This window comes from Lissotriton vulgaris, chromosome 5 (assembly GCF_964263255.1).
Source record: "Lissotriton vulgaris chromosome 5, aLisVul1.2, whole genome shotgun sequence".
Lineage (NCBI taxonomy): Eukaryota > Metazoa > Chordata > Amphibia > Caudata > Salamandridae > Lissotriton > Lissotriton vulgaris.
The window spans coordinates 1,774,794,020-1,774,807,473 of record NC_141693.1 but is presented as its reverse complement, the minus strand read 5'-3'; the positions used below and the strand labels follow the sequence as shown (position 1 = coordinate 1,774,807,473).

Genomic DNA, 13,454 nt, shown 5'->3' with positions numbered 1-13,454 from the left:
TAAGTGAAATATTCTTTTAGGCGCCCTCCACAAAAAAGTTTAGAACTGGAGAACATTCTTTAAGCGACACTTAAAAGAACAATTTTTTGAACATTTTGTCTTTGTGAAGAAACTAGAAAGAAAGGAAACAAATGGACAATAATACTAATTAGGAACCAGTGAGTCCTTATGATTTTGTTTGCAAGTTTGTTGTATATATATTTTCTCTTTTCAGAACAATGTGATGGTGTACACATAGGAGAGTAAGCAATTATTCATAAGTAAGTGAACCTGTTGTGCAATAAAGAGAGGAGTCAGATCTAAGGTTAGGGCAAGGAATAAAGTAACTTATTCTGGGTATTTTTTCCTGTCTAGAAGAATCACGAATTCGTCAGCAAAAGACACCACAACAAGACGACTCTGACTTTACCACGTGACTACCTACGCCCTGAAAATACACCACTACACCATTACAAGACTGGTGGATACTACTCATAACTCCAAAAGATCGCAGGTAGGAAAAGTTCCTCTTTTACCTCGAGGGTTAGGACTTTGCTGCTGACGCTAAAGACTAGAATCATAGAATCTAGATCTAAGATATACCTTGTTGCCTCGCAGGTCGACAATTGGACATTGCCAGCGCCTAGCATTCGACCCTCCTCCCTGAGTCCTATTACTTAGCCTAGGAGAATTACCAAATCGTAGGTTACTTGATAGGGGTCTTGGAAGTTGGCTCATAACGTCTCTGCGAAACTCAGCCAAGCACCTTTCAGGTAAGAGTGTTTGGTAATCTGACACTAAGCAATGCTACTAACTGTTGGGTTTGTGGCAAGATTCCTCCTCACCAGAACATAAGTGGAATCCTGTTGCCCACCACTGCCATTTTCTCACAATGGCTCATGCCGAGCTTGGTTTGAGCTACTATATGCTAACTATAAATGTAACCTCCCAGAAACATGGGATGTGGGTGACCTCAACACCAAACTGAATAAGATATGCTATCCCAACGAAGATGGGGACCCACATGCAAAGGGGACCGTGATGTAGATGGAAGAATATAGTAGAGAAAATGCAGCAACAAAATATATGTATCCAAACTCTAGATCGGCTAAAGGAAATGGGCCACCTGTTATCTCTGTTTTTCTGACTACTTGCCTTCTCTGTGTACAGAGTACAGGCAATGTGCTAATGGGTCACAGTAACTGTACTATAGCGTTGCAAATGTCCACGAGGGGCCGGAGCAGCTTCCTCGCATCATGTCATACTTATTTTGTTTGTGGAGCCAAAGCATTCCACTTCTTACCTTCAGGCTGGTCTGGTACCTATGAAAAACCAAAGGAAATGATGGACAGAGCGTTGACAATACAAGCACTCACCCCCAGTCTGGTACCTATTACATAGCTTTTCTTCTACTACCTGTGTTTCTAGCTCCCCTAACATGCCACAAAGATTTGCAATTGTTCAATCTCCACGTTTGTAGTAGGGGAAAACGTGCCATCGATGTCTCTGTAGTCGATCAGACAAGGACCACATGGGAGCAATATACAGACTTTAATAAAGGATTTCTCTTCTTCATTGGCCCATTACAAAACAGCAAGCTGGTCCGCCGCCTCACCCGTACAATCGAGGCAGTGATTAACCAGACAACTGCGGCCTCAGGAAACTCGAGAGAAGAACAAGCATCAATCCGCATGGTCGCTTTACAGAATAGACTTGTTTTAGATGTTGTTCTAGCTGACTGAGGTGGAGCATTCCGTGTCATCGGATTCAGCTGTTGTCATCGGATCCAGCTGTTGTGTTTTTGTGCTGGACAATTCACCATCTGTCTATGCGGCTATCTCCAAACTACACAAGATAGCCACCGAAATACATCAAGACCCAGGAACATGAACTTGGACTGGGTGGTTTTGGGACTTACTTTCAGTTTGGGGTTTGAAAGTATTATCAGTTCTGTTCATATTAATAGCTATTATCCAGAGGTGTGGAATTTATTAAAAAATCTACTTGTCCATGGGGCAGGTTGCTTCATAAATCTACTTGTCCTGTAACAAAATCCACTTTTCCCTTTGGTGCCTTGTAGTGCTGCCACAAATTATGGCAGCAATCTCATTATATAAGAGCTCTTATATAGCCTCTCTGAGTATACCAGGGCATATACCATAGTAGTGTTTGAATAATAGTAATCATATTATGTTGCCACGTTTCCGGAGATCTACATACTGGGACTGATGATGGTGGTAAGCAGTAGTTCCAGGGTTAGAATGCCCTTTTGAGTCTGTGCAAACCTACTAACTTGAATGTTTTAAGGGTTTTCAACAAATCTTCTCTAATCTTTCCCATACTGAAAAAAGTTGGAAATTTACTCCTGAGAATGGCAGACGTAAACCTTCTTTCAGAGTTGGGAAAAAAGTAGTTGGAGGGAAAATTAATTTTCAAATATCCAGGTTTTCACATGAGCAAATCTACACATGCATATTTGCTCATGCTGAAATGCAGTTCACAAATATTTTGTAGAAGTACAATTTCTTGCCCTACTAATATAAATTCTTGTGAATTCACGAAAGCCATATACCAAAGGTGCACTTTTGAGACTTTCTTTAATAATTGGCCCCCTAAATTGGTCTGGCGTTAACTATGACCTTTTTGTGTTTATTAAAATTCTCTCTCTCTCTGAGAATCGGTTGGCTTCACTGTGAGCGACAGCATTCTGCTCTTTCACAAGGAGCATATCGGTATACAAAGTAGTTTTGTTGAGTGCCAGTAACTAATGTGGCAGTTTGTGCTTTTTTGAGACCAAAAACTATTTTTGCGTTTGCCAATGTTTGTTGTAATGGTGAGGGCCCGGCAGCTCTCACATCAATAAGGTTTTACAAAAGCCTTGCCAAAACAAGTCACGCATTGCCAAGACTAAAAAGCTGAACAACAATGTCAGACCTACTGGCTTTGCGAAGGCTTGTTTATTTTTGTTTCCCACAATCTTATTGAAACTGGTTACACAAATTTTCCAATAGGAATATATTTGGGAAATACTAGCATGCATCAACACATTTTACTAAATGATTCTGCAAAGAAATGGTACCTGAAATTTTACAGTAGTTTAGCAAAAAGTTTTTTTCCCTACTTTCACTTTTTAGGAGCATTTTATATTGAAAGCAAAAAAACAGTCATCTTGCTTTCAAGCTTCTGCAAATATTTGCATCTAATCAGAGAGCATTCTGTGAGCATGCATAGCCTCATGTTGCTAAACTTTGAAACCGTGTGTACACATTTCCATACTGGCACCACTGTCAGTAGTGCAGTCAGAACGTACATTTACCTAGAGCGCTCACCCTAATAATAAAGGCTTTCAATTAATGAACCATAAATACAAGTTTGAACAGCATTAACACATGCACACAAATATTAACTTACCTACAGGCAGTAGCCTTCCCTGATCCTTAATGTGGCACTGCAAACAGGCAGCCAAAGGGTTTGTGGTGCAGGGGGTTGGGCCTACTTGTCCCAAGGACAAAATACACATTAAAACTTGTTGCCCTTGACCCCAAACAAAATGTCCTGGGCGTCGGGCTATAGGAATTCCACATCCCTGTATTATCTTCTCTTGCTGTTTGTGTATTCGTTGTGGACCAATGCTCTGTTCTCTCTGTTCTTCTGCCTGTACTGCTTGCATTCCGTCTAGAGAGAATGTCAAAAACATAAATGCCCCGTTTGGCAGTGGAACAAGAAATATATGGACTCATGGCACTAGATATTGCGGATATCTTAGAATGGACAAAAACTGTCTTAGCTTATGCTAAAAGTTTTGTCTGTGGAAAAGTGTAAATTCTATGTTAGCATAAGCGGCAGCCATTTCTACTGTCGTCTCCATGTAGTTTCTGTCTTATTCATTTTATTCTCTGCTGCTCGCCTTTTCACCCAGCTTGTGTCCTCAACTTTAAGCTGACCTCTCTGACATGGTCAATCGGGTGTACGTGCTGGGGGGCCGCAGCTGCTGGTGCACCTGGTCTCAGATGTTATCAAATGATTGCTTATTGCCACCATAAACATTCTTACTCCCCCTCCTAATCTGCTGACCACTTGGTCACCCATCTGCCCTTGTTTGCCTACAGGTATTTCCATGCGTAAACTTGTTTCTTTCTGTTTTCCTTCCCATGCAATTACACTGCAACAACAGTATATAAGGATGATGGTTTTTATATTCAAGGTAATTCCGCCCACAACACTTTAAGGTGTTGTTCGGACGCGGTCCCGCTCATGAGTGTTTAATAAACGTGGTTTGTTTCACTTCACTCCAGTGCTGATCTCTCTTTTGTTAGTCTTCGGACCCGTGGACAAGAGGGTGACCCTGCACCAGTGTTCCCTCACGGAGGTACATTTCCACATAAAGACCATGGCCTAGATGTAGGTAATTTTATTTTACCACTTCTTAAATACCGAATTTTACCGATTCGGTATTTAAGAAGTGGTAAAATAGAAGGGGGGGATGTAGGTATTACAGAATCGGTAAATACCGAATCGTTAAGATTCGGTATTTACCGATTCTGTAAATACCGATTCGGTAATGCCCATTGATTCCTATGGGCATTGAAGCCCATAGGAATCAATGGGCATTACCAAATCGGTATTTACCGATTCGGTAAATACCGATTCCAGCAAGGGTGCAGGGGGTGTCACTTGACACCCTCTAGCACCCCAAATACAGGCATGTGGCACACAGACATGCCCTAAGGGCATGTCTGTCTGTCTCTTGGCATAGGTGTGCATACACACATGTGCTTGCACACCTGGATTCGGTATTTTACCACCCAATTGGATTGGGTGGTAAAATACCGAATCTGAAAGGCCTTTGGGACTCAGAAGAGTCCCACCTACATATAGAAGTTACCGAATCGGTAAAATTGGCCCCCTACATCCTAAAAACCCAGTTATCGGTCGGTAACGGCCGAAATCGGCCGTTACCGGACAGTAAATTGCCACCTACATCTGGCCCCAAGCTCCTTAAATAAATCATACTCGTGTTGCTGCTCGTAGTTGGGGAGTGATTTTATTGCTATGCTTGCTGTGGCTGCATTGTTGGGCTGGTCATTATTAATATGTAAAAGGACATAAATGTGGTCCTTTCAACAACCTCTTGCTTCTAGCTTCCAATTCTTTTGTAGGTCTCGCCTAGGCAGCACATGCACTGCATGCACTATCTCTTCAAGACATGCTGCCTTGAACATGGGCATACAGTACCTCCCATGTTTTTTTGTTGGCTCCTGTAAATGCCCTTTGTAAATGGCTGCTTGCTTCTGATTGGTAAATATGATTACTTTGTCCCGCCTTTTGCTGTTTTTCCCAGCAGACTCCCTATCATATGTGTTCTTCCTTTTTTTTTTTTAAATGTATGTACCTCTGTGGCACTATTTTTTTTTTTCTTTGACTCGAGAGCTCACTCCTGCCTGGGCAGCAGAGAGCACTCATAGCTTGCAGAGGAGACTGCAGGAGATTCCTGACGCCTCTCTTGTTTTTAATATTTCCTGTGATCATGCCCCCAGGAGCTGCAGCCACTGCTTCCTCCTCCTGTTCCTGGGACCTGCAGCCTTCAGCACCCCCTCCCCGGTGCTGTTTTTTTCCATTGTTCCATTGGCGTTGTAAATACATAATCTTCTGACAATAAAGAAGAGTGATTTGAAATTACCTCGGATACTGCAGCAAGTATGCTAGAGGTAGGAATCTGTTTGCATCACGTGCTGTTTGCATCACATGCTCACTTTGCAGGCAGCCGATTATATGACCATGCTCTATCCAAACACGCAGGATGCTGGTCTGAAGTAATGCCGGCCACTGTAGCCACCAGTGTCCACTTTCCTGGTGTCGCGAAGCAGCCGGCGTTTGTTCGTGCAAAGGTCAGAGGCATATCCTTAAAACTTCATAGCTGCTGAGTAACCCAATGTCGCATGTGCTTTCTTAAGTTGCTCTTTTTTAACCAACAGCACTTTGCGGGCTGAGGATTTGAAGTACTTATTTGCAACATTAAAACAAGAAACTACAGGTTCCAAAAAAAATGAGTAGCTGCTTGCTAAAACCCAACAATGTCAAGCATCTCTCATGGCACCCAGCTATGTAGAGCCCTACATAACCTAGTCTGATCTATTTTTCCCAGACTGAACTGAGAAACACTGGGGTAAAACTGAAGACCTAACCAGGGGATGTTATGCCCAAAGGAGTCAGGAAATACACTGACTGCGTGGTCTTTACATTACATTTTTGTGTGTACTGAAGCCTCATTGATTTTTGATTGTGGAGGGACATAGGTTTTTTTGCCACTCTGATTCTGTTATAAAGTGTTTGAGCCTTGACTTAGCATGCACAAGTCATATAAAACAGGTGTTAAACAAATGAAACATGTTTATTGTAGTTATTGTCTGATGAACTGAGACACTACAAATAGTTTTGGCCATAAAACCAGTCTTATGCCAACCTCGGTCCAGGGGAGAGCATGCGTGTCCTATTTTCTGGCTTGTTAATGATGTCCATCGAAATACATAATACATAATACAAATACATAAATAGATTGTATGTGATAATCTGGCAGTATGATATGTTTGCGGCCCATCTGGTCTTCACTGGGGCATCCTATTTAAATGTTGCTCAGACTTGACCTTGCAGTGTACATAGTCTTTTTGAGATCCTCAATGCTCAATGTATTGAAACATGGACTTAAGTGGTCTTCAATTTGAGCACTTGGAACCTGCAAAATATAGGACCCAAAATAACTGAAAGAAAAGAGACATCTCATAATAATTTCCTGTTCTGGCTCTCTGCCCTGGCTCATTTAAATATGCTCTGGTTCAGGTCTAGTTTAAAATGGTATACACCCGTTACAACGCATCTTTTACTCCGCACTACCATTACAACGCGACTTTTACTCCGCATACCATTACAACGCATTGCACTGGGGGGCGCTCTAGGATAGGGAATAAGTATAATTTACTATCCAACACCTTCCCTAGGGTCCACGGGGACTGGAGTTAGAATAGTAAATTATACTTACCACTATCCAGCACCCCAAAGCGCTATGCGTTGTAATGGTATGCGTTGTAAAAGTTGCGTTGTAACGGTATGCGGAGTAAAAGTATGCGGAGTAACATGGTACATCCGTTTAAAATATATATATATTCTCAGAGTTCTCGAGTTCCACAGGTCTGTTCATGAGTAGATCGTCATTTTCAAGTTTTTCCTTTGCATTCTGTAATAAGTAGTCCAGTTCGTCACAGTATACAGTCAGAACGTCAAGTTGTAGAATGCAAAAAGGGAAAAAGGAAAACAGAAACTTCAAGCATAGACCTTGAAAAGTGAGAGCTCTGTGTTCCAGGTCAGTGTACGTGTATGGAGGCTGATAGCCAGAAACCGGTCCTAGGATGCTTGATTCCGGTCCAGGAAAGATATGGCTTGGCAGTTCGGGGTGGGCTGTTCTCATCAGGCACAGGGTCAAGACTGATTTGCATATGGCCATGTCTGAACTGGGGTGGCTTGGTGAGCAAAATAACGATGGATTAAACCCAGATCTGTGACTGGGGGTGAATGTTTTGCCATTGTGCAACATTCCGTCCATCATCTTGTGTGTTTTGCTGTGTATGGAGTATTGCCAGCAGAGATCTGAGAGAGCTGAGACCTGCAGCCAAAACCTGCAGTGCTTTGGAACCGGCGTTTCTCTCTCTTCCGGCACCTTGACTTTGCCTGTGACGACCTTTGCAGCAGGCTTCCTGTGTGAAGGATCATGTAGGCATGGTAAAACCTGTCCCTATGCAGAAAAAAAACCTGTATTAAAGATTGATGTTTCAAGAGCTCTGAAGTTTCCCGGAATCGAGAGTGAGTAGACCGTCCAGCCCAGGGTTTTTGTTGTATCCTGAGATCGGTGGTCCTGTTTGTATTATTATAAAATAAGGACTGCAAGTCCCAGAATGCAAAACATAAACATGGACTGGACGAGCTTCTCAAACCTGGTCTTGGAAAGTCTGACCCCGCTGCCTTTCCCTGGCTCTTTGATGTTGCACGTTATTTTACTTCTTAAATGGTGTGCTCTATGCATCATTTCTATGAAAAGGCTCATCCGAAGGGAGCGTTTGAAGGAATGGTCAGAATTCATCTTATTTTGCAATGTTCTGTGATTCAGGGGAAAATTACGACAGAATGGATCCCTGCAAGATGTACCACTCTGCACAGCATTGGCTGTGTATAGTGTTATACTAAAAAAAAAAATACAATGCAGAGATTATAAAAAAACCCAATTGCTGATGCATTTTTTGCGGCCTAATTTGTTTTGTCTTTTTTAAGGCCCGCTTTACAGACCTCATTTAAAAATTCAGTAATCTACTTCCTTTAATTTCCCCCTAACTTTTGGAGTAGAGTCCCTTATTTCACGGTATTCGCAAAACGCCCAGGGAGTGGCCCAGGAAATCTATGAAAGTTGTATATTTTTGTGAGTTCTCGTACCATATCTCAGTTAATGCACTCTCAATTAGACCGTCAACTTGCCTGCATGAGAAAGTATAACAGGAATGCCTATTTGTACTGCCCATTTTCCCCCCCTTTTTAGGTCGAGCCTAGCAGCATGCATGCAGTGCTCTGCGAGGCATGGTGTATTCAGTACATGGACTTCAAGCCGGCCCATCGCTTGTCATTGGTTTTTCCGGTTGCCTTTCTAAATTCCTTACTTTTGAATGGTCCCGTCTGTAATTCCTCCTTCTAAGTCTTCCAGGCAGTGCTACTAGCTGCTGCTCTGGTCCTATTAAACATTCCCACATTTTAAGTCCACTAGTCAGTTCTGCAGCTATGCCTCTTTTCCCAGTAGTAATTCCTCATGCATTGTCCTCTAGGCAGTGCTGCTAGCTGCTGCTCTGGTCCAGTTGGTAATTCCTCATTCTTAGTCCTCTAGACAGTGCTGCTAGCTTTTTCTCTGGTCCCGTCAGTAACTCCCTGTTAAGAAGCATATGCGGGAAACTTGCGTAGGTTGAAGCTTGTGTTTTATTTAAGCTTATTTCCGATTTCAAACACCCACAGCCAGAGCCGTCCAGTCGTGAGGAAGCCAACGTCCAATCTGACGTGCAAGGAATCCTCACGACTGAAGAACTCAGTTCCAGAATCATTGAAGAGAACTCTCGTGCTAGCAAGCACGAGAGCGCAATGAAAGGGAAGTAATCTCAATATATAACATCTTCCCCACTAAGAAGGGAAACAAAGCAAACATACAAGATCTTAACAAGAAGAAAAACAAAAATTAACGTAAGCAAGTACAGAGTTAAGTAAGGTCATTCTAAAACATAATCTCTCAACCTGCAGGATAGTTGTTTCAAACGAAAAGCCCTTTTTGTTGCCACTTCAGAAGTTTCTAGAGTAGTCGAATCATGTGGAAGGGAAATCTCCTCGGAAACAGAGGATGTAGGCAAAGCGGATGTGGAGGGGAGAGCATCAGGAGAAAGGGAAGAGAGAGCAGGAGCGGTGTCCGTTGAGGACGTAGGGATTACGGGCACTGGTTCGTAGGAATGTGGTTGGGGGCAGAGAAAGTCAAACCAATCACAATGCTCAGAATCTGAAGTGGCATGTTCCTTGATGACATGGGCTTGAAGTGGAGAGATCTTGACAAGAGCTCGCTTGTTCCACCATCCACTGTCATCAAGAAGGGCTGAGGTCTTACCAACTTGTGTGACCAAATTTGGAGAAGAAAATTTAGACAACCCTTTAGAAACTCTTTTGGGATTTTTGATAAGAACCATATCTCCTTTTTGTAAAGGCTGATCAACAGAATGTTTACCTTGATCAAAACGTGATTTCATATACAATTGTTTAGCAGATACACGATCTTGAACAGAAAAGGAGAAATCAGATAAACCAACATTCTTATGCAACCAAGTGGGATTGAGAACAGAATGAACTTTCCTTTTTCTGAGTAAGCTAAAGGGTGAGACCCCGGTGGTCGAATGTGGGGAAGTATTGTAGGCCCACACTTTGTCATGAACAAAGGGTAAAGGGTCAAGGCGAGAAGAAATGGCGGTTTGAACACCCTCTTTAATGATGCGATTGCATCTCTCAACAAGGCCATTTGAAGAGGGAGAGTACAAAGCAACTTTGTGATGAAAAATATCGTTACGTTTGAGAAAGGAGCACATCTTTTGGGAGACAAAATGAGTTCCATTGTCAGTAACGATGGACTTGGGAAAACCCTCAATGTCAAAAACAGACTGTAAAAAATTAATGGCATTGTCAGTAGAAGCAGAATTGCAAAAAGAATAATAGAGCCATTTGGAGTAATAATCAACCAGGAGTATGAGAATCTTGTGTTCAGAGGGTAAAATATCATAAGGACCAGAAAAGTCCAAGGCTACTTTGTCCCACGGGCCAGACGGTAGAGAGACAGGACATAAAGGTGTGGAAAGGGTCTTCCAATGTTTATCAGAAAGGATGCACTGGGTGCAATTGTCAATCATCTTTCTAATGTGAGAGTCCATAGAAGGCCACCAGTAAAATTGTTTGATGCGCTGACAGGTCTTAAAGATGCCGAGGTGACCCTGATGAGCAGAGCGAATGATATGATCACGAACAGATTGAGGGGGAACAAATAGATCATTGCGCATAACCATATCATTGACCAAAGAAAGTTCTTCCGAAACATTAGCAAAACCTTTAAGATCAGTGGATAAGGTTCTACGTTCGGGCCATTTGTTAACAATAAAATTCTTAACTTTACAGAGAACAGGATCATTGGCATTAGCTGTATTCCATTCTGCTTCAGAAATGGGTTGACATTCGGCAACTGCATCAATGGTGGCAACAACGCACTCAACATCATCATTAACAATTGAATCATCAGTTAGAGACATTCTAGAGAGGCAATCGGCCCTGAAATTTTTACCTCCGGAGATGTGTTTGATGACAAAGTGAAATTCGTGAAGCTTAGAAAGAAGACGAACAAGTCTAGCGGAAGCTCTATTGGAGGCACTGTCAGAGAGCATATGCATGAGTGGCTTGTGGTCTGTGTAAATTTCGAACTCGCGACCCCAAATGTAGGATTTGAACTTTTGAATAGCCCAGACGCAAGCCAGGGCTTCTCTTTCAATTGTGCTGTACCTGGTTTCAGCGGGAAGAAGGGTTCTGGAAGCGAAGGCAACCGTGTGTTCTTTGCCCTCAACCCACTGACCCAGGACAGCACCCAAACCGGTAAGACTGGCGTCTACAGTGATAAAGCACATAGAGCCGTCACAAAAGGGGTTCAAAGCAGGTGAATCTTTGATGATCTTTTTGACTTGCTCGAAAACTCTTTGCAAGTCTTGGGACCAAACAAATTTTACACCTTTTCTTAAGAGTGTTCTTAAAGGTTCAACAATTTGAGCGTAACCATGAACGAACCTGGCGTAATATTCAGATAAGCCAAGGAAGGAGCGAAGTGCATCACGATCCTTGGGAGGTTCAGCGTCACGAATGGCTTTAATTAAAGAAAACTTGGGTTTAATGCCACTGGGAGAAAGGGAGTGACCCAAGTAATCCAACTCTTGGACACCAAATTTGCACTTATCGTGTCTAACAGTCATGCCAGCTTTTTCTAGGACTTGTAACACGGTATTAAGAGTTTGATTGTGCTGAAAAGAGTCATTGGCGTAGACCAAGATGTCGTCTTGGTAGGCTTGTACGCCAGGGATATCTTGAAAGAGGTTGTCCATTAGTTTTTGGAAAATGCTGGCTGCAGAGGCCAAGCCAAAGGGAAGCCTAAGGTACTTGAAAGCACCAAAGGGGGTGACGAATGTTGTTAACTCTTGAGACCTGAGGGACAAGGGAATTTGGTGATAGGCAGACCTAAGGTCAAGGAGGGAAAAGAATTTAGCCCCACCCAGATTGGCTAATAGGTCGTGAATTTTGGGAAGGGGGTGACAATCAACAATGATATTATTGTTAAGGGAGCATAAGTCGGCACACAACCTGACCTCTCCAGTTTTCTTGCGAACTAGGACAATGGGGGAAACCCATTCAGATGAATCACAGGGGGCAATGATTCCTTCATCACAAAGATTTTTAAGGACGCCTTTAAGTTCATCTCTAGCGCTCAAGGGAAGAGGACGAACTTTGTGGACAACAGGCTGAGCATTGGGTTTAAGTCGAATTTCATGTTTAAAACCAAGTACGGTGCCAACCTTGTTTTTAAACAAGTTTGGGAAAGAACTCAGCAAGGAGTCTATTTTGATTATGGGAAAGGAGAGATCAGAAACATCGAAGTTCCCAGAATCATGACTAGTATAATAGTCATGAGGGATGTCGCCTAAGGCAATGGGTTGGTCAGAACCAGGTTTAAGGATCAAGCCCATTCTGGCTAGGTCAAACCAACCTACAACATCCCTGCCCTTAAGGGCAACATAAACTTTAGTGAAGGTATATCTGCCTAGGCAAGCAATGTTGGAATAAAAGAAGCCCAACATATCAATGTCTTTTTCGCCAAATGCTTTGAGGTGAAGGTCAGATTTGGAAAGAACAACTTTAGGCCAATTTGCATAAAATGTGAGGTCAGACAAAATGGTGATGGGAGAACCAGAATCAGCTTTAACCTGGATAGTAATTGTACCGACCAACAATTCACACAAAGGGCTCTTAATTTTGGTAAATTCAAGGGAATCACATTTGATCGACAACATGACATCATTGAGTCTGGAGGAACAAGACTCTACATTTTCTTGAATCTCAATATTGTTGACTCTAGAGAATCTCTTGCGACCCCTGCAGACAGAAGGAAAATGACCAATTTTCTTGCAGGAGGAGCACTTTTTGCCAGAGGCAGGACACGTAGGAGAATTGCCAAGATGATTCCTAGATCCGCATCTGTAGCAAATGATAGGTTTTCTATTTGGTTGTCTTGATGAACTGTTAACAAGGTCAATGGAAGTGAACCCAGAGGATTGTTCAACTAAATGAACAGAAGGCTGAGTAATGCTTTCTTGTAGAATCTTAGAAGAATAAGTTGCACGCTCAATCCCCTTGGCAATATCAATTGTTTCAGTTAAAGAAGGATTTTTGCAACTTAATAGACGCTCCTGGATTTTTTTTGAATAACAAGCAAATATAAATTGATCTCTAATAGAGGCATCTGTGCTAGCACCAAAGTCACAAGTGGAAGCTAAGATTCTAAGTTGAGCGATGTAGTCCTCTACGGATTCATCAACACTTTGTCTTCGTTTGAAAACATTATGGCGTTCTAATACAATGCTAGGTTCATCGTCATATTGTTTATTGAGACGAGCAATGGCTTCTTGGAAAACGTCCCAGTTGTCACCGGATTCACCAGCGGGAGAAGCAACAAGGGGTAGGTTTTCAAAGACTTGTTGAGCAGCAACTCCCAGACAACCATAGAGAATGGCAACTTTGCGAGGAGGATCATACTTGGTGGCATCAATGGCTATTAAATAGTTTTCAAAACCTTTTAACCAATTGCACCAAGCGAGAGTAGGTTT

At 42.4% G+C, this 13,454-nt stretch overlaps 1 protein-coding gene across 1 annotated transcript in view; it reads left to right on the top strand.

The window, feature by feature from the left end:
- Nucleotides 1–361: 361 nt before the first annotated feature.
- CNTD1 (cyclin N-terminal domain containing 1) overlaps nt 362–13,454 on the top strand; it is a 147,497-nt gene continuing 134,404 nt past the window's right edge. Inside the window, exon 1 of the mRNA XM_086924089.1 lies at nt 362–493. The gene's annotated coding sequence lies outside the window, so the exon portion shown is untranslated. The remainder of the gene's footprint in view (nt 494–13,454) is intronic.